At 30.5% G+C, this 20,886-nt stretch overlaps 1 protein-coding gene across 1 annotated transcript in view; it reads right to left on the reverse strand.

Annotated features, from left to right (window-relative positions):
• Window positions 1–20,886, reverse strand: part of LOC148312568 (ceramide-1-phosphate transfer protein) — a 250,325-nt gene that overhangs the window by 201,825 nt on the left and 27,614 nt on the right. The gene's annotated exons all lie outside the window — the stretch shown is intronic.

Here is a 20,886-nt window from a genome sequence, read left to right on the forward strand (position 1 = left end):
ACAATCCCTTGTTATATAAAAAAATAGAAAAATTTGTATTTTAACCTTGAGAACATCTGTAGAATCATGAGAACATCTGTAGTTCTCGAAACTAGCCGTGTTTACATTAATAAACTCTTAAAAGTAGTATTATACGAGTGCTTTATTTTATTTTTAAATCTTGAGAAAAAATTCTAAGCAATAACACTTTTAAATGAATTATTTAAAATGTATTAGTGTATCAATTAAATCAAACACAGATTTTTTGAGTCAATTGTTTTGCCTAGTTATAGCATTTACAAGACATTCGTTTGAAAATGCCATAGCTAGGCGAAACGACTGTCACAATATTGATTTGTATGTGTTTTTAACAATAAAATACAACTTAGTAGACTCATAAAATCCGTGCTGATATAATAATTAATACATAAATTAAAACGGAGTTCTACAAATTAAACGCCAACTCAATAAATAAATATTTTATTTTCATAATATATTACATACATAAGTCATATACCTATATATATAATATTCCCGATGAGTAATTTCTATTTCTCATTTTGGGACATGGGATTAAGGTTAACAAGACTGGAACACAAATAATAAAGTTACAAAAAAGTTTTTTTTGAAATAACCAAAACTAATACATGGCAAAATATAAAAACAATAAATAGGTATAATAAATAGGCACAAGAAGCATATATATTAAAAGAAATAAATGAGAAAAACATAAGGTAAGAAGCATATTTAAAATAAACAAATGAGAAAATATAAAAAAAAGGTAAAAACAAAATAAGAAAATATGACTAAACACTACATACCATATATATCTATCCATAAAGTATTTTTTCAGATCTTTTATTTTGGATCCCCGAATGGGTTATATAAAAAATTATATGTAAATATATATATATATATATATATATATATATATATATATATATATATATATATATATATATATATATATATATATATATATATATACAATATATATAAAATATATTTATAAGGCAGAATATCAAATACACATTATAATGTATTACGTATTTGTTAGTGAATTCATTAATGAATATTATTCATAATTATTAAAATATTATTATAAATGACATGAATTGATTTATGAACCTCAAAAAATGAATGTTCATCGTTCGTTTCAATGAATGTTTGATGAATAAACACTGTGAGCTATTCGCCGATAATTAATAACATCATTACGTTATAAATTACAAGACTTAGCATCGGAACTGTGTGGCATCCGTTACGTACTTCCGTTTCCGCAGTTGTGACGTCACGTATGGCGAACTTTTACCGGTGACATCATTTAATATAATAAAGAACAGTGCGGTAGCGATGCCTATTACCGATTTTCTTAATTCATTACTTGTGTTCAGAACAATACACAATATAATTTAAAGTTGTAATCTTCCAATTAAGATTGCTAAAAATCGATGAAAATTACCCGCATTGTCAATATCCAAGTTACACGAGCAAGTGCAAGTATAGGTCTATCACTCCTTTCAACAACGTCAAATATAAAAAAACATGATTTTTCAGGAGATCGTTTTTAAAGTTTAAGAATATAATAAAATGTATTAAAAATAAATATCAAGCCACATATTGAACTTTTTATTATGCAACAGATCTTTTTACATCCATACATTAGGTTTGGATATGTATATATATATACATATTTAAAAATTTATGTATACAATTGAAAATTTTAATATGTGCCATTTTACAATGTTTACGAAGCAATTAAAGTTAAATTTTTTTTAAAGCCATGAACAATTTTTTATATTTACATATTTATATATTATATATATATATTATATATATTATATATATATATATATATATATATATATATATATATATATATATATATATATATATATATATATATATATATATATATATATATGTATATATATATGTATATGTATATAGATAAATAAATATAAATATATATATATATATATATATATATATTCATATGTATATATATATATATATATATATATATATATATATATATATATATATATATATATATATATATATATATATATATATATATATATATATATATATATATATATATATATATATATATATATATATATATATATATATATATATATATATATATATATTTCACTGGCGAGGTAATGGTTCAATTTCGTATTACTGTGCAGTATTGAGATTGACTTATTCGTTTATACGCCCTGACATAGTGACACCCGTGCTGTGAATTCCAACCGTCACTTTCACTGTAGACGATTGTCTTATAACCATAATATATCCACTTGTATTATCCATCAACTGCAATATGGATTCTATTATATTACGAACATTCCATTACCGCGGATAAAAGGAACATTCGCGAATAATGGCCGGCCTTTGTATATTGGCACTAAACGATGTGCAAAATATGACAGGACCATTCAATAGGATAGATTTCAATAAACATAAAAGCGAAATAATTTTCTCCGGTTTTTATGCAATGCATCTCGTGAAATGTTTATTTATGTGTATGTGTTACATATCTGTCAATATACATATTTTCTGTCGGCTTAATTGAAGCCCATGCAATCTCTCAAACGTATGTGACGAAAATATGTATGATAGATGTTCCAGTGGTGATGTAAGGAAAAAAAATGCAAGGCTGAGAAAAGCACTATCGATGAAATTAAGAAAGGCGTGTTGAAAATAAACTCAACACACCTTTGTTACAATGATTAAAGAAAACACTTCGTTTTTTACCACTTGAGTTTTATTATAGACTACATGTTTCAGAAGTTAAACTTCCATCATTCAGGTCTGTATAAAACATGTAGTCTATAATATAACTCAAGTGGTAAAAAACGAAGTGTTTTCTTTAATCATTGTAACATGTCTTACCACAAAGTTAATGCCGAAACAATAAATAAAATACCTTTGTTAATTTAATAATATTTATTAATTTAATAATAAGTTCTTCTTTTTCTTCTCCCTTATTATAGATCCTCGAATCTGTCACGCCATCGCTTTGGAGGTCTTCCAGGTGGTCTTTTTCCGTCTAGTTTCTCTCGAAGAGCAATGCGGCCAGTCTATTTTCTTTCATTTATTGATATGGGCATTCCAGACTCATCTTTATATCACCGATAAAAACACCCGTCACAGTTGTAAACAAGAACACGCGTATTCAACACTGGGTTAAAATTTCAAAGTTTTCTATGAATTACTCATGGATATTTAAGATTTCGTACAAAAATTGAAATTTTTACTGATGAAGACACTCAACATAATTAGTACGTACTTGGGTATATTATAAATATTATTTACAATTCTTTAGGTTTGGGATGATAAATCTATATAATTATACCTTTTTTCCAATTTGTATGTTATCTGTTCTTTCATATTACAGAAGTTTAACCCTAGATAACTAAACATTCGTCCACGCGACGATACCCTTCTCCGAAAAAGTCAAGTGCACTTACTTCCCTGCACCCCGCACCCGCCAGGCTCTGTTTAAGGAATAGTGATTTATCGTTAAATGTCTCTTACATTCATTCCTAATAAACTAAACTTAAGTGTCATGTAACGTTTTTAATTGCATAGTCCGCCTGATGAATGTTTAATTACTATGTATCTACGAATATAATTAAGTTATCTAGGATAAAGTCAATGAAAAAATAACAAAACCTTTACTATGGTAAACGATTTTTTTTTCATTATCAGTTGGTCAATTCAGTGATCTAATTTAAGAGTCAGAAATGACGGAGATAACCATATTATCTACTCAATACAATAAGTTCTTTAATGCGCGTCTGAACATATCGTAGTCATACAGGAGAAAGTGACCAAGTGCATTTTTTACAAATACGTGATCATTGACTATTTGATATCTTACTAGCTTAATATTGCCCAGAAAAATATCCTTAAGGATTTTAAACATGGAATTTTAATATATTAGAAGTATAAAAAATGACTAACTGCATTTATGTTTATTTTCTTGCCAAGTAAAAGTGACTTAAATGGCGCTCCTGAACATTTTACGTTTTGTCAGTTGGTCACTTTCTCCTGTACGACTACGATATACAAATGATAAAATATAAATTTTGTAAATCTTAAACCTCATACGGTTTTCTTGCGTGAATAGCCTGTCCATAAAAGCTCGTATCTTTACATGCACATTATTTTTGTCAAAATCTAAAATTACATAACTATTACGCGGACATTTTGTAAATTAGGTGATGTCACTGCTAAAAATGAACTTAGGTGTTTTACAAAAGGCCCTTTGATATTGTTTGTGGCTGTAAAGAGTAAAAAGGTCTTTTGTGTAGGTACTCTCTTGATCTACTTTTCGTTTGAACGGGTATGTAATACCATTAGCGTTGACAGAAATGACTCTTTCAAATTTACCAATAAGAAAAAAAGGTCAATAGGCAAAATAGAAGATTGAAGAGGTATGTGCAAAAGGCAGATCTCCTAGCTTCGGAATATACGAGCTAGGACAGAGATCAGAACCGTTGAAGCACTGTTTAGAGCTGCCCATGACAGTTATACATACTCTCAAATGATGAGTTTACTTGTGGGACCTGACATGGCGTATGAAGAAGAAAAAGAAGAAGATGTCGTAGTACAATTCCAGGGCTTACATGTTCTTATGTCAGTATAGGTAATCCTCGTTTTGCGTCGATGGGATTTACACCGATTCACAACTACGCCGGTTGGTGCCTGTCGTGGGTTTCTATAATCAAGAATTTGAAGAGTTGATGGAGGAATTGGATCGCCCTTAATCAGAAAATGCTGAAGAAGTAGAGTAGGGTGAGAAATAAAATTATGGGGAGATCCTAAAAACGACCCATCTAGCTCGTATACTTTTTTCCATAGAAAAATTAATAGTTGATCTCTGTGAGATAAATGGGGATTTCGAAAGAAGCTCAAATGTTAAAAGAAGCGTCACAGCTAGCGTTCGCCTTTATGCTGTGATTCTGCAAGAAAGGAAGCAATAATCGAAGCAAATAAAATTGGATTTTTTTTCAAACCGTGTGAGAATTTAATTTCATGCCGACGAACTGGTGAATTAATATTTAATTTTGAAAATTCATCAATCATATCAAGTGATTATTCATTTTTTAAACACAATTATTTTTTTATCAAATACATTTACAATTTATTTTGTATAAACATAGACTATTTATTAAATAGACATATTAGATTGTTACCATATCAAGTGATTATTTATTTTGTAATTTTATATTTTTAAATTCGTTTACTATTTATTTTGAATATACACAGACTGTATATTAAATATTGTAAACTTTATGTCGTCCATTATATTTGTGTTCATAATACGCCGATTTTTTTACGCCGAACGTAACCGCTGCGTAAAACGAGGTTTACCTTTATTTTCTCAAGAAAGTAGGCACGTATTCAAATCAAAATAGAGTTGTGCAGTCATAAATCGCTCCTTTTCAATCGATATTTACATTCCTCGGTAGACTCGCCGCGGGTCATTTATTGAGATGTTTCCATTTTATAACGCCAATGAGCGAACAAGCCGCAACAGAAATAAGTATCCATAAAGTATCTCCATAAAGCTGAATATTTGAGTTCGCTTCTCCTTGTGCGAGGGAAAGTTTTCAAGAAATACACATAATATGTATAATGAAGAGCGGTCCATAAAAGACGACGGTCAAACTGGCCAACATAACACTTTTACTTTTTTGGCAAATATTGTATATGAACTATTGTGATATCTACCCGTATGCAAATAAATTTCGTAATATATAGATCCATGTTCGTTCACGGTACTCGAATATTTCAAAATAAAACCTATTTGGTAGTTGAGAGATGTTGATTCGAGTAGTTTCCTTAATCGGAGACAAGTACGAGTAGAATACCAATAGATAATTTTCAAGCATTTTGTTTTATCAACAAAAAAAAATAAAAACAATACGATTGATTTGTACTCAGTACATTTTGCAATTTCACCATGAATAGACTGAATGGCCATTATGCGTGTCGTAGGTTCGGTGAATGGGCCGAAATCAATATTCAGCTTGATCCTCTTTTTCAACGCAAAATTTTGTTCACCTATGAGGCAATAAGCAAAAATGCCGAATTTGGAGTGGAGAAAACCCAGAAGCCTTTGTCGAGAAGCCCTTACATCCATTGTCACTGTTTGGTGTGCTTTACGGGCAGGTGGAATTACTGGTCGATATTATTTTAAAGACGATGCCGGTCAATGGAGAATGCTACAGAGCCATGATTACTGACTTCTTCGTACCTCAGTTGAATGGCATTGATGTGACAGAACTGTGATTTCAACAAGATGGCACAATATGCCACACAGCGGGTGCCACCATAAATTTATTATCAAGATAACACTGCGTCGCTACGATTTAGTGCCCTATGCACCATTCGGTGCGTATAATGGTTTAAATAAATAGAAAAAAAATATATGTTGGTACATATGAAAGATGTTAGACGAATTTTATAAATGTGTTTAAAATATTAATATATATTTCAATGTGTTTGTGAGAAAGATTTTATAAAATAAAACCAACGAATATGAGAAAAGCCTTAAGACTTATTTGAGTCACTATTTATGCATTTAATTAGCATTGTTAAATATTTATGTATATATCGCTCACTCCTTTCAACAACGTCATAAATTAAAAATCGTCAATTTTCGTTGTGCGTGTATTCGGAATGCCCAGAAAATGTACTATATCCCAGCAAAAGAGGCATATTTTTAACTTAATATTTACCCGCTACAGGACAGAAAGTGTTGTTTTTGCATTTTGAAGAAAATGTATTGTTAAATTATTTTTTTTAAATATCCTAAATATTTTTCATATGGAGAAAAACCTTCAGGTTTTACCTAAAAAGATCTGTCGCACAGCAAAAAGTTCAATAAGTGGCTTGATATTTATTTTTAATACATTTTATTATATTACTAAACTTTAAAAACGATCTCATGAAAAATCAAGTTTTTTGATATATGACGTTGTTGAAAGGAGTGAGCGATATAGCTAGCAACGACTAGCTATTTTAAACACGTATTTGTTCAGCTGTTTGTAGGTAGTTCCGTACTTAATAAATTATTATCATTGACTAATTTCTAGAATGTGAAGGGAATACTTAAAGGCATTTAATAAAATAATCAATTTGAAAACACGTTTAAAACGGATACGATGAAAACCTTTCACCGCAAGAAACCTATATAAACAAAAATCATACCAGATTATTAAGAAATGTGGGTGGTCATTTGACATTTATTATTTGTGTGTTTCAAGCTTTTTGAGCAAACAATTTTACATGTACTTAAGAATTGTACTTAAGAGCAGATACAATATACTTACTCGTAAATTATTGTGGGCGTCTCAAAAAGGCATTTTTAAACGAAGGATATAAATGGAAGTCCATGTAATATATACTTATATGGAAGTCTGTGTAATATATGATAAAGACTGTGTAACGTTCATCATTCTACTCATTATTAAACATCCATTTCTCAATTATCGGATGTTGTATATATGCAGCACTGTTACAACAGCACTCATATTTCAGATGAAACTGCCATCTGTTAAAAACTTTAGGAAGTTAATAGCTCCCCTATCTGACTATAGGTGAGAGTTATTTTTTAAACTTATTTTTACCATTGAAGGTTCTTTCCAAGGCAGAAATAAATCTGGTTTACCATCTCGTTTAGTCCCCTCTCACTCTCACTTTCCCCAACCTAGAGATTCTTGATCTCCTTTCAGCAAACTCCCTAATTGCAAATCTGTCTTCGGTCGGACTTAAAACGCATGTGATGAATATGTTGTATAAGTGTAAGTGTGTTACTATTGCCATGGTTATGATGTATACTGTTGATTGTACGCTAGTGTATTGATTATTCTGACAAAGAGACGGGTATCAATCAATATTACATTTTTTTCTTAAAAAGACTGACTGGAAAGTTAATCTTATAAATAAAAATGCATGAGAAAAAAGTTACCAGCTAAATTTTGATAATGTCACATTATGAATTATCCAAACAATTTTTATTATTGTGTATAATGATTTCCTCATAAATTAGTATTGTTATTTGGATAAAGTAGAGAAGAAGCCATTATTCGCCGTTAGTTCCTTCGATTAACCATATTCATTGTTTGGCTGCAGAAGCATTGACCTTTCTGCATTGTTCTGCTGGCTGCACTTCTCCGATGTACTGTGGGAAAAGTGTTGAAAGGAAAACTGAGGAAGTGACGCTCTCGGAGAATGCTGGCGAGCTAAGCACGGAGGCAGTATCTGCAATATTTTTTGGAATATAAAAAATCAATGATGCTTTGTATACCAATTCTATTTGCTTAGAGGAAACTCTTCAGCCTTTTTATATGATACGCCACGTACTCAATATTTTGTGTATTAAAAGCATTGTTAACTTTGTGTCATAGTAATATAACGCTCTCCTTATCAATTTTTGTAATATAACGCTCTTTTTATCAAGTTTAAGTGGTATTACACAAATAAAGAGAGTGTAATACTTTTTTAAAATCTCTTCTTGGCATCTCTTCTTCATTCTTTTTATTGAACCCCTAACACTTATAATGGTTCCGGCTTTTAAATGTACATTAAAATCATAAATTTTTCATGAACTGAAAAAAGCTTACCTAAAGCGTAGAACCTTGCATTTATGTACAGTAATTGGTGATCAAGTCAAGGCTTCAATCTAATGCAATGCCTTGTAGATTATTGAGAGCAAACAATATTTAAAGGTACCAAATGAAAAACATCCTATAATTCGATGCTTTATAAGAAATTTTTAAAAATACGATAAATCCAGTTTTTTTTTTAAATATATCGTGATAAGAATAAAAACAAATGTTTCTTTTTTTATTCTACTTGTATTAAATAAATTGTTTATCTTAAAAAAACTGAAAAGAAAAAATGTGTGATTTTTTAAAATAAAAACTACGAAAATTAATTTTAAAAATCTTGTGCTTTGTACATTTGCACTCAAAATAAATTTACCTAAAATTAAATAATAAAAAAAAACTACATTTAAATCAGTTACCCCATTTATGCCTAGTATGACAAAATAATAAATGCGACATTAGTGATGCGATATGAAGTCATAATGTGTGACAAAACTGTCATTTTTTATCCAACGAATTTAATTTCGTCCAACTATTAAATAATCGCACTGAAAATGTTAATTTTAATGTAAACTTAATTATTCATTTCCTTGGAACAAGTTTGAACTTTTATATAAAATAGTCCATTCACATTTCGCAATATGAATATGTTATACGTTATATAATTATCTATCCTAGACTGAGATTCCATGCGAAAGTTAACGTTTTAACTTTGTCGTGTAGATAACTATAATTTCACTTCTAAAGCTTTATTTCTAATGAATTTGACATATTGTAATGTATACAAGGGGTATTTTGAAACCAATTGTCAATTAGTATTTTCAGAAAGGTAATGATACCATTAAGAAAGTAAATATATAGTTGTTTCTTTAAAGCAATGATAAAGTTACTTTGCATAGTTTAAAAAGTATCTTCCATTTAAGCAAATAATGCATAAGATATTATTAGATATACATATTTACAAAATAATCTAATTTTAGAGTATAAGTATGTACCCTTGATGTAGTATTTTACGAAAATGGGTCTAAAAAAGTATCCAAAATTATTATCAATATAACTTTAAGTTTAAGTTTTGCAGTATGTTAATCGTGAAAAGATACAATACAATAGAGAGAGAAAGCAATAAAACAATAGTTTTTCTCGTTCCCTCTCGCTAAACCGTCTCACACTACAATAAAAAAACGGAAATCATGAAAAAAAAATCTGTACGAATAAAATCAAAAGTACAATATATACATTTCTAAGTTGCTAAATACGTCGTTGAAATAAAAAAATATGGCATTTAAAATTAAACGACAATTCAACGACTAGCCCATTATTCGATTGAGCAATATTTGCAGTTTAAATTTAGGTTTTGCTCCTTTCAAATTTCCTAATATGTTGTTTAAATCACATCGGCACTTAAATAAATATCATTTACTTATAATTTTTTTTAAATTCTTAACCTTGGTCGTTCATTTTAAGAATTTCGACAAATCACCGTGATAATAGTACTATCTGCCATCTGCGCGTTTCGCAAGACCTGAATTTTCTCGTTTCATGTAATGTAGGTAAATTAGTAACGATTATGCCGATTTGATTGTTCCCATTCCTAGACATTAGACAAACCGCGTAAATAGGTAGGTACCTGAAAAGTCAAAGTGTGTAAACTCAAAATGGCGGCCGGTGTGATGACACTAATGCAGCTATTACGGACTCGGTAAAAACGAAAATAAACGTCTGCGTTCTTACCACAATTTCATAACAATAGACCAATTCATCCGCATACAAATGAGTAATATTTTTTTGTCTTTATTTGTGATTCAGGCTGCCATCTGCTTTTGGCTGCGAACTGCCACTAGGGTGACCATACATTACTAACTGTGACACAATGACGTATTTATTTTACTTATATTGCCTTATTAAACAGTGTTATTGTTGGTTAAAAATCTATAATGAAAATAATACTTAAAATTCTGAGATGGGCTTCCATAGATTAAATATTCAACAAATTACAACCTAGGTATGACAGACAAACAACGACATATATGTTAAATAATCCACATATATGCATTTAAAAACAACTCTTACATAACACAAGAAAGCACTTCATACCAAAGCACACAAATCACAATTAACGCACTTTATGGAAACGTATATAGAACTACAAGAATTTCCAAGACACAGAAACACATCAAACAAAATCTAACACATAGCTTTTTTGGTCAAAAGAACTATGATTTATATGTAATAAAGCTGTACAACCTGTTTACCTTATCCATAAAGTCATTAATGTAGGTAAATATGGAATAGATCGCAACATTCGGCCATGTCGTATTTGATTGCATGTCATAAACTATTTTCTTTCAAAAGTATTTTAAAATATATCCTTTGATATGGGAAAATTCAGTAAAGCCATAATATTGTTATTTACAATTTATAATTAAGTGTATGATGGAATATGTATTAATAAATACAAAAGTGACTTCAGTTGGGAAAAAATTCTACAACCATTTAAAACTACCCCAATACCCGTTTTAAATGGTGTGTTCGCAGTTTATTGTTTATTATTTATTTATTTTCAATCAAATTATATAACAGTCGGTTGCTGCTGTATACAAGGTTGAACCTTTGGGCCAATAATTCTCGGCTTTTGGAGCCAACATTAATTTGCATTGCATAAGTTACCTTTTTTTTATTGAAATTATTTTTTTTACAAAATACGTATTCAAATATACAAAATAGTTGGTAAATATACAAAATATTGAAAACATAACGTTTTCACCTCTCTAATAAAGTAGATACTTGTATTTAGAGAGGGAGTTCGTTTTAAAAATTTTCTTTATAAACAAAGCAAATTAAAGCTTAAATATTCCTCGGTATGGAGTTTAGGTCGGGGTGAGTCTTATGTTTTTTAAATTCAGTTTTAAAGGTTTGATAATTTTTTATACATTTTTAGTTTTCCGGAAGTTTATTTAAGTGTTTTTTACCCACGTACATATAATTATTTAACGCTGCTGTTGTTTTACATCTGTGCAATATTAAATTATTAGGAAATCTAGAGTTACGTGAATTTTGCACTTCAGTTGTTTAAGGGTGTAAAACACTAAAGCAGTTCGGCCGTTTTTGGACTCTAATTTGACAAGTTACGCGGAAACAGCTGATGTGCACTTCATTCGGAACAAATCGTCCATTACAGTTGAGAATGAATTTAACCCGAGAGTTAATTCCCACCCAGAGCTGGTCACAGGGTTGTTATATATTTTCCAGTCATTTTTCTGACGACATTGTGTACCACTTAAAGCAAACCGTTTTGTGTGTGAACTAGGTCTGGATGGTCACCCTAGCTGTGACGGAAATTATGGCGGTCAACGTGATGAAACTCTAAAATCCGTGATACGTAAGAATATGCACTTAGGGAAGGACGGATTTAAATGTTACTTAAACAACTAATAACCGACATCGACATTTCATAACAGCACGTCATTCTTCCACGACCTACTAATAAAGGTATTAAATTAATTTGACCAAATAAAGAAAACACGAATTTGAGATAGGAACTTAAATTTGTAGGCAGATAATGATCTTCCGAGAATCCGTTCTCAAACGGTTTAAAAGCTATTCCATTTTAATTTATCGCTTAGCGAGGTAATAATATTTAAGACTTTTTGCTATAATGTTTTTTCTGTTTGTTTTTGTTCACCGTTTTCGCAACGTTTAATTACGATAGGTCAGAAATTACGAAACATAGTAGAAAGTAAATGGATGAATTATATTAATTCACAATATTTCGAGTATGTCCAAATTTATGTTCACAAATTCTAGATTTTACTCTACTTAGGAGTTATTGTTATCATAATAGATGCATCTTCAGCATCTTCTTCTTTAGCCTCTACTGCTGGATATAGGCTTCTTCCGTTTCTTTCATTTTATTTCGTTCGATTGCTGCTTGCAGCCAGTTTTTACGCTCCACAGCGGCTATATCGTCGGACCATTTTTTTTAGGTCTTCCGACGCCTCTCTTATTCCCCCAAGATCTCCATCTTAAAATTTTAGGGGTCCATCTTGAGAAGTCTTGTCTTGCAAGACTTCTTTCAAAATTTATAAATAGAAGTTAGAGTGCTCTTCTCCAAAGATATTCTAAACATGAAGTTTTGACAGACACTCATAAAGTGCTATGTGTGGTCCGTATTGCTATATGCCTTTGAGGCCTGGACCCTTAAGATGAATGCGATGAATCAGATAAAAGTGTTTGATGTGGCTTCACTGCTGAATGCTTTGTATTCCCTGGATAGATTAGGATTACAAATGAAAACGTTTTCAGAGTAGCTGAATCAGACAAAGCTCTCCCAACCACATTCTCAGATATGATACAAAAGCATCTAGGCTTCCTGACATACCTCTAACGCAAAGCAATTAAATTTTATGATCTAAGTTGCGAAATTATTAGAAAATGTGAAATAAAATTGTATCCCGATTTTACTGTGAATTTACATTTAATAGACAACATTTTGAGTGTGTCCAAATACTTGTTAACAAATCTGGATTACCTCCAATTATAGGGGTTTTTTCATATGATTTTCATCTCACCAATAGATGTCTTTAGTGAAGTTCTAGTGATTCAAGAACAATGTTTTAAAATTGGTTCATATTTATAGAACTTCCAAGAATTTGAGTAGTGTGGTTGTCAATAATAGGTGGAATTGGTGAATGTTACACGTGTGTTAAGTGATCACTTAAACCAGCCTATGACGGTCGTCAGCCCCATAAATGCCCAGACTTCCATAATCTTCTTCACCTTTGATGAGATGTCAAAAAATAATACATTAAATAGCTTTCAATGTCCCTGTTGCTGTCAATGTAAATAAATACAAGTTTGTAAACCCACCACCAAGTTTCTAGAAGTGCCCCAGTGTAGACGATCGGATGGATTAGTAGTTAGTTAATTCAGTCAGCTAGATCTGATAACAACCCGACTTTGGCCGGTACACAGACGCCTTCACAACCCCGACCAGCACAGCAGACAGACACGGAACAGTGCCAGGAACAATGTGAGTCTAACAGGAAAATCTGGAATTCCTGTTAGACCTATATTGCAAATTGAAATATTAGAAAGGAAAAACTAGTTTAAAAGTCTGGCCAGAATTTCCTATAAATTTTCATTTAAATAGTTTCAACATGTCACTGATAATTTAAATAAACACAAATTTGAATAAAAACATCACCAAGTTTTTAAAAATGACCCAGTTTTGGCAGTGATGTGGATAAAAAGCTAGTTAGTCATCTAGATTTGAGTTCCAACCCGACGGTGCACCGTCGGGTTGGAACTCAAATCTGGAAATAATATTTACTCAAATAAAAACACGTACAGTATACCTTGATAAATTAATACTATAAAAATATAAACAAATATTACACATACATAACACAAATTTATAATATGATGACTCAAGCGACTGATGCGCATTCGTTTAAAACCGCTCACCCCCAACGGCGCGCTGAAGCTCGGGTTTCCGATACGATTATGTATTATTCGGAATGACTTAATTTAAAAATAATTAAACAGTTTTGTAAAATGGTTTGTTTTCTATTGGAATAAAATATTTTTTTCAAAATATAAGCCATCGAAAAAAATAATAAAGTTCCGCTAGATTGCCAATATAACGCACCGTGCGGTGGCTAGAACGCAGACGCCTCCACTGCTTCGGCTAGTACAACAAACAGACACCAAAAGATTCGCTCATCGTGTTCCAACTCAAAAACACCACCCATATTCAATCACGCATCTCTGCTTTTTTATAGTGCCTTACTAAGAAAATATTGTAGCAGTGGTGACGTCATAATTCTGTCGTTTCCACACTCGGACTCAAAACATGGATTATTTTTTTCCGTGCAATCCACTATGAATATTGCACGCAATAGAAAATAGACCCGTTCCGAATCATCTCTCAGTGTAGTTAATTGCGGAACCTATTTGCGCTGCTACCAACTTTACGTATGTAGTACATTCTATCTGCTACTATGTTATGCAACATTGTAGTTACATTTACATTAATCTAGAATTCTGGAACACGAAGATGAGATTCACTGAGAAGATGGCTCTGGTACAAAATGTGTATGTAAATACACTGTCTGGCAAAATTATTAGAGCAAATTAACTTGGTAAATACCATTTTTTCTTAAAATCTACTGTAACACAAGTAAAACATAAATTTAAAATGGGTAGATATTACTAGTGTAGATGTATGGAAGCGAAATATGGAATAGGTCAAGAAAAACATGTAAAGCTGAATTCAGGATAACTGAATAGATTAATAAGTAAGGAATAAATAAGTGTGGCGTTCCATCTTCATTTCCTTTAAGGAAACGACTTGAGGGAAGTAGTAATAAGATGGTATATATATATATATATATATATATATATATATATATATATATATATATATATATATATATATATATATATATATATATATATATATATATATATATATATATATATATATATATATATATATATATATATATATATATATATATATATATATATATATATATATATATATATATATATATATATATATATATATATATATATATATATATATATATATATATATATATATATATATATATATATATATATATGTGTGTGTGTGTTTGACTAATTACTCGGTGACGGAAAAATCAATCGATATAAAATCTTCACAGGTTACCTAACTGGAAATTTCTAACAATTTTCAGTTTTTCATCATAAAATAATTAACAACATATATTTTTTTTTATATACATATTTGTTTTGCCATAAACTCTCAACTTGTAACATGTTTCTAGTTAAAAAATATCTAAATTTTGTGAACTCGTTTCTCAAATTCCTTTAAAATATTGGTCAAACTTTTTTAATTAAAACTTTCAAAAATTATTCTACACTTTCATAAATTATACAGTTTTCATTTGTGGTGATTATTTTTTTTACGAGAAGTTTACGCAATTGTTCACTTTTCTTTATTGTGATGATTCGTATTTTAATTATTATTTAACTTAAATAATAATATGCCTGTAGACTGTATTTGAATATTAATATTGCAATACGAAATCAAAGCCTTTTTAGTTCACTTTCAATTTAGGCCTTCAACTAAATTATTTAATTAATGCAATCGTGGTTTTAAATCTTGCACTTTCGATAGTCTTTACTTTTTCCACGAGAATACTTTACTATCCATGATGAAATAAATCAAAATATTTAATTGTGTTCATTGGTTTTATTTTTTATAGTACCTACTGTTGTTTATTGAGACCCTCAGTGATAATACTCGCAGCGGGTTTGAAAAAAATAATTTTCTGGATATTTTTTTTCCTATTTTTCTAGTTTACAATTATTAAAGTCAGCTTAATACAATACGTATGTCAGAATAAATTAAAACAAATAGGGGTATTTATAAATTTCAAATTTTGTCTCAGAAAAGGTGAAAAGATCCAAAGTGACAGCTTTTTTCCACTGAGTGCTCATCTTCTTACGACCAGCTCAATGTACCCAGTATCTACGCAATGCAATGCATTATCCGGAGAATCTCACAACACACTCACCCAGTTAGGTGTTGCAACGGTCATGTGTCATTGTTGGATCGTGTGAAACACGCTCAGGTTATTATCTTATTATTACAACTAATATGGGACACTATGAAACACCACTTACAATCATATTACACTGTGTGAAGCTGTCAGATCCCAAGTAAAAATATATCAAAGTCTATCCATCCAAGTGCTATTACCCAGTAATAGAATGATGGCAATTTGTCTTTAAATTGTTTAAAAGGATTTTGCTATTTTCTAATTTCACTCACTTCATGTTACTAGTTCAATTTAAATGTCATTTGAAATTTATTAATATATATGTATATATATATATATATATATATATATATATATATATATATATATGTATATATATATATATATATATATATATATATATATATATATATATATATATATATATATATATATATATATATATATATATATATATATATATATATATATTTATATATGTATATATATATATAAATATATATATATATATATATAAATATATATATATATATATATATATATATATATATATATATATATATATAAATATATATTATTTATTTCAGATATGACCACCTCCCTTATCCATTTTTTAATATCTCTTTTATACTTTATTGCATAACAATCAAAGTTCTTTTGGCCAAAAGAGGTATGTGTTAGGTTTTGTTTGGTGTGTTTTTGTGTTTTAAATCTTGTATTAGGGGGTTGAATTAGTTCTTGCCGTTTATAAAAATTTAATATTTCTCTGTGATTTAAATAGTTTCCTTTCGTTTTTTTGTTTTCCTGTCCCCCGCTGCCTCGAAAGTGCCACGGCGGTTGAAAGTGCCACGCTGCCCCACGTGGCACTTTCAACCGCCTTAAACCGCCTCAAAATGAAGGCTATGGGCCTTGTTCATCGGCAGGGAAACTGGGTCCCGTATGCTCTGAAGGAGAGAGATATGGAAAGGCGACTTTGCATGTGTGATTCACTCTTGCAACGGCATCACGGAAAAGGTTTTTTTGCATCGCGTCATCACCAGCGATGCGAAGTGGATCTTCTTCGACAACCCTAAACGCCGCAAAGTCATCTGCCAGCCAGGTCAGCCACTCCCTGCTGAAGCCAGCATTGCGAAACGCAACATTCACGGCTCAAAAACGATGCTTTGCATTTGGTGGGATCAGCAGGGAGTAATTTTTTTCGAGCTTCTCAAAGCAGGCCAAACAGTCACAGCAGAGGTTTACAAGCAGCAAATGATCAAACTGAAAACAGCAATTGAAGAAAAACGTCCAGAATACGCAGCCAGGCACGAGTCAATTCTCATTCTGCACGACAACGCGCGCCCGCATGTTGCCAAAGTGGTAAAAGAACAGATAAACTCCTTCGGCTGGGAGGTTCTGTCACACCCGCCCTACTCCCCTGACGTCGCACCATCCGATTATCATCTATTTCGGTCCATGCAGCATGGATTATCGGGAGAAATTTTCAAAAGTTATAGAGAAGTCGAGTTATGGGTTGAAAATTGAAAATTGGATTGCCTCAAAAGACAAGGTTTTCTTTTATAGGGGAATACGACTTCTTCCTGAAAGATGGGCCAAAGTAGTCGAGAAAGAAGGGCAATACTTTGAATAAATTCTTACCTTAAAAAAAATATATATTTTCAATTCAAAATACTACAAAAAACGACGAGAATTAATTCAACCCCCTATTAGTTTCTCCTCTTAAGATTCTCGCCTAATTATTTTATTTACTAGGAAACGGTTGAAAACATCATTTTTAATTTTTATTACACTTATTTATCCTGTTATTTATTTAAAACATTTTGAGTATGTATTTGTATTAAAGCCCAGTAATCAAAAGTCTGCAACTTAATTTTATTTAAACCCAGGTAACATTTAGCGTAATTTAATTTGTAACTTAACACTCCGTTTTTCTATAGAAAAAAAAGAGGTTCTTAGAAATAAATACATGGTTTTAAAAATAAAAGAGTCATTGAAAGGTAAGGAGTTAAAAAATATATAAAAAATATATTTTTTAATAAATGTACATTCTAAAAAAACTTAATTGCTTCCTAAATTCATGTTTGCAAGTAGACTTTAAACATTTATTTTGACCGGTGATTTATTCACATTTTTTTTTAATATATCAAAATACTGAGGATTTTTAAAAATGTTTTTTCGTTATGCTTAAGATAATCGCCGACAATTTTTATAGAAAATACGTATAAGTAGGTACATATATTATTTTCCATTTTAATACCCGCGTCGAAAGTTGACATGCCGCCAACTAATTATTATTCTCTATGATAAGAGTGGCTGCAAATACGTGTAACTTTCTCAATCACAAATCACATACTTATTACCTTTCAGTCAGGTTACATTCCTATCGAAGGGCCGTGTATTTTTCCATACTTAAGGCAACAGGTACTCAAAATGGCGGCTATAATTCACCAAAGCTCGCGGGTCATTATTTATAATATTGTCATTACAGACATTCTTACTTCTTCGTACTGATAAATTCCATTTCACACGTAACTATACTATAGGCACTTGAAGATTTCTCTTACTTACATAGTTATTTGTAAGCTTATTATTAATTATCAATTTATAATATGTAGGTACCTATACACTACATGCCCCGGTAATATTAATTTTCAATTTTCTTAAGATTTAAGGCTCTTTACGCACTAGCACACGGAGCGGCGATTCACCTTCTACCTAAAGAATTTTAGAAATCCATTATTCTACAATATTTCATTTTAATTTATTAATATTTTTAAGATAAACAGCATTTCATTTTATCTAAGTCATTTTTTTTACAAAAAATATTAGTAATTTTATAGTATAAAATTATTCACCGAGATTTTTGTCTTTCTTTCTTGACCAGTTTCGAAACCTATTTTTACATTATTTTGACATCGCAACATAAATGAAGTATTCCGGGGTTCGGATGTTGCATACATTAAAATAAAAGGGTCCTTGCTAAATAAGAACTCTTTTAATCCAATAAAGATGGCTGTTGTGAACTCATACGTCACGTATCATGAAATTGATCATAAAACTAGGAGTTCCAAAATTTTGAGAAGTGTGATTGTCAATCATGGGTAGAATGGTGAATGTTACACTTGTGTAAAGAGATCACTTTACCAGTCTATAAATACTTAATCGTAAACTCTGTAAACACCCAGACTTCGATATTATTATTCATCTTTATTGAGATGTCAAATATGAATTATTTTTGTTTTACATTATTTTTTGACATCTCAACATAGATGAAGAAGAATATGAAAGTCTGGGCATTTACAGTGCTTACGATCATAAGCTGGTTAAAGTGATCACTTTACACATGTATAACATTCACCAATTCTACCCCTGATTGACTACCACACTACTCAAATTCTCAATTTGTCTAAATACTCAATGTAATCCAGGAGTTCAAAGTTTCTCAGATTAATTGTGTATTTACCTTACTGTTTTATGCATGTGTAATGTACATAATTAATTTTTATAATATTTAACTACCTGCCGCTCTAAGGATGATAAAATTTGTATCATAAATGTGGGTTTTATGAGAGTATCAAACGCTTTTATAAGATCGCCCGTCTGAAATCATCCTAATACCATAAGTGACAATAACGTACACACCAAAAAGATACAAGTAAAAGGCAAACAGCATTTAGTTTGTACAATGGAGATTGTCATTAGCAGAAATATGATGGTAAGATAAAGGTTTGCCTATTATTGAGGTATAATAGAATTGCGATGACAAAGAAAGTAGAAGATGAAAAGTGATCAATGAATAGAACACCGCGGTTCAGGGAGGTTACGTGAAATTGGCGCCTAGAAACCGTAATAAAGGTACAAAAACAGAATTACACGTCGTATTATGTCGCAATTTTACCACTGACCCTAAAATTATAAAGCGAATGAGTTTTAAGGGGGGATATTTGATGGCCCACAACTTAATTTGTTTCCTTTAAACACGCTCTTACCTTATGTTTTTTATATGCCTATTTACTTTACCCGTTGATTATTTCATATTTTGTTCTGTGTTAGTTTTCTTCATTTTTTTGTAACTTTCTTATTTGTGTTTCAATCTTGTTAACTTTAATCCCATGTCCCAAAATAAAAAGTAAAAGTATTCAATGGGATTATATATATATGACTTATGTATGTTATATGTTTTATAATTTATGCAAGAATAAAGTTTTTTAAATTATATATTACACACACATATATAAACTGATCGCTTAAACCAGCCTGTAACTGGTCGTAAGCCCTGTAAATTCCCAGACTTCCATATATGTACTTTCTTATTTATGTTAGCAATATTTAAGGTATGCATTTTTTGTTGGGTAATATATCCAAAATAAAACACGGTTTGTTGGATTGAATTCTACATTTATTTATGTATATGTTAATACGTGACGCGTTTCGTCTTCTTGGGACATTATCAAAATACATAGAGTGTTTGATAATGTCCTAAGAAGACGAAACGCGTCACGTATTAACATATACATAAATAAATGTAGAATTCAATCCAACAAACCGTGTTTTATTTTGGATATATTACCCAACATTTCAATACGGAATTCTACCAACTGTCTGCAGTTACAATAAATATGCATTTTTTCTCGGCATGTATCGAATTGGAAAATATGTTTTAAGCATTTGCAACAGAAGAGCCCTCCCTCGGCTGCAGATATTATCACTTTTGTTTTGTTACC

This window comes from Brachycentrus maculatus, unplaced genomic scaffold, assembly GCF_059751285.1.
Source record: "Brachycentrus maculatus isolate JH-2025_06_01 unplaced genomic scaffold, ASM5975128v1 h1tg000038l, whole genome shotgun sequence".
Classification (NCBI taxonomy): Eukaryota; Metazoa; Arthropoda; class Insecta; order Trichoptera; family Brachycentridae; genus Brachycentrus; species Brachycentrus maculatus.